Source organism: Arachis ipaensis, chromosome B01 (genome assembly GCF_000816755.2).
Source record: "Arachis ipaensis cultivar K30076 chromosome B01, Araip1.1, whole genome shotgun sequence".
Classification (NCBI taxonomy): domain Eukaryota; kingdom Viridiplantae; phylum Streptophyta; class Magnoliopsida; order Fabales; family Fabaceae; genus Arachis; species Arachis ipaensis.
The window spans coordinates 41,315,927-41,318,499 of record NC_029785.2 but is presented as its reverse complement, the minus strand read 5'-3'; positions in this window follow the sequence as shown (position 1 = coordinate 41,318,499).

The following is a 2,573-nucleotide window of genomic DNA, read 5'->3' as shown; positions in this document are numbered from 1 at the left end:
CACGTAAGGTATTACTTGGATGACCCAATGCACTTGCTGGTTAGTTGTGCGAAGTTGTGAACCATGGTATTGGCATCATGTTTTTGGCGCCATTACCAGGGAAAGAAAGAGCGATGACTTTTACATAATCAAAGTGTAATCACAATTTCTGCGCACCACGTCATCCATGCGATCGCGTGGATACCAGTTTCCTTAAAGCTCCGTTTTGCTTCTTCCTTCCATTCTAGTATGTTTCCTTTTTCATCCTTTAAGTCATTCTGCCTTTAGAAAATCTGAAACTACTCAACACACTAATCACGGCATCGAATGGAAATAAAGGTAATTAAAATAATTAATTTTTAAAGCTTAGAAAACATGTTTTTCATTATATGACATAATGAGGAAGGGAAAGTAAAACTATGCAATTAATGTGAATAAGTAGGTGAAGAGGTGAATAAATCACTCTAATTAAGCACAAAAGAACTCATGAAATATGGGTTTATCAGTGGCCTCCTCTGAAGGAGAAGCTTATGGCCCTGAGAATCCTGCAATGGAAGAGGTGAATTACATGGGAGAATCCTATGGAAACACCTATAATCCTTCATGGAGGAATCATCCTAATTTTTCATGGAAGGATCAGCAGAAGCCTCATCAAGGCTTCAATAATAACAATGGTGGGAGAAATAGGTTTGGCAAGAGCAAGCCTTTTCCATCATCTTCTGAGCAACAGACAGAGAATTCTAAGCTGAGCCTCTCTGACTTAGCAACCATAATCTCTTATCTAAGTAAGACCACTCACAGTTTCATGACTGAAACAAGGTCCTCCATTAGAAATTTGGAGGCACAAGTGGGTCAGCTGAGTAAAGGAGTTACCGAAACTCCTCCCAGTACTCTCCCAAGCAATACAGAAGAGAATCCAAAAAGAGAGTGCAAGGCCATCAATATACCAAACATGGCCGAACCTATAGAGGAGGGAAATGCAGTGATTTCCAGTGAGGAAGACCCCAATGGATGTCCACTGACCCCTAAGGAGTTCCCTATTGAGGAACCAAAGGAATCTGAGGCTTATACAGAGACCATAGAGATTCCACTGAACTTACTGTTGCCATTCATGAGCTCTGATAAGTATTCTTCCTCTAAAAAGGATGAAGATATTAATGAAGAGCAAGTTGCTCAGTATCTAGGAGCAATCATGAAGCTGAATGCCAAGTTATTTGGTAATGAGACTTGGGAGGATGAACCTCCATTGCTCATCAATGAACTAAATACCTTGGTTCAACAGAAATTACCTCAGAAGAAACCGGATCCCAGAAAGTTCTTAATACCTTGCATCATAGGCACCATGACCTTTAAGAAGACTCTGTGTGACCTTGGTTCAAGTATAAACCTCATGCCACTCTCTGCAATGGAGAAACTAGGGATCTTTGAGGTACAAGCTGCAAAAATCTCACTAGAGATGGCATATATTTCAAGGAAACAGGCTTATGGACTTGTAGAGGATGTCTTAGTGAAGGTTGAAGGCTTTTACATCCCTGCTAATTTTATAATCCTAGACACTGGAAAGGATGAGGACGAATCCATCATCCTTGGAAGACCCTTCCTAGCCACAAAAAGAGCTGTGATTGATGTGGACAGAGGAGAGTTAGTCCTTCAATTGAATGAGGACTACCTTGTGTTTCAGGCTCAAGGATCTTCTTCTGTAACCATGGAGAGGAAGCATGAAAATCTTCTCTCAGTACAGAGTCAAACAGATCCCCCACACTCAACTTCTAAGTTTGGTGTTGGGAGGCCATCATCAAGCTCTGAGTCTTTGTGAAGCTCTCTAAGAGCTCACTGTCAAGCTATTGACATTAAAGAAGCGCTTGTTGTGAGGCAACCCAATGTTATTTAATTATATTTATTTATATTCCATTGTCATTTTATGTTTTCTTTTGGTTGATGATCATGTGAAGTCATAAAAACAACTGCAGAATTAAAGCAAAATAAAAAACAGCATCAAAAATAGCACACCCTGGAGGACAGGCTTACTGGCGTTTAAATGCCAGTAAGAATAGCAGAATGGGCGTTTAACGCCCAGGCTAGCAATATTCTGGGCATTAAACGCCAGAATGGGCAGCACTCTGGGCGCTTAATCCCAGAAAAGGGTGTCTGGCGTCTGGCTGGCGTTAAACGCCAGAAATGGCAGACAGACTGGCGTTTAACGCCAGAAAATGGTATCTGGCTGGTGTTTAACGCCAAAAAGGGGCAGCAGATTGGCGTTTAACGCCAGGAAAGGTAGCAGAGCTGGCATTTAAGGCCAGAATTGGCACACTAAGGGCGTTTGAACGCCAGAATGGTGCAGGGAGTAGAATTGCTTGACACCTCAAGATCTGTGGACCCCACAGGATCCCCACCTACCCCACCACTTCTTCTCTCCTCTTCACACCTTTCCATAACACTCTTCCCCAAATACCCTTGACCAATCACCTCAATACCTCCTCCCCAAACACCATTCACCTATCAAATCCTACCATCTTCCCCATATCCTCTTCACCACTCACATCCATCCATCATAAACCCCATCTACCTCACCATTCAAATTCAAACCATTTCCC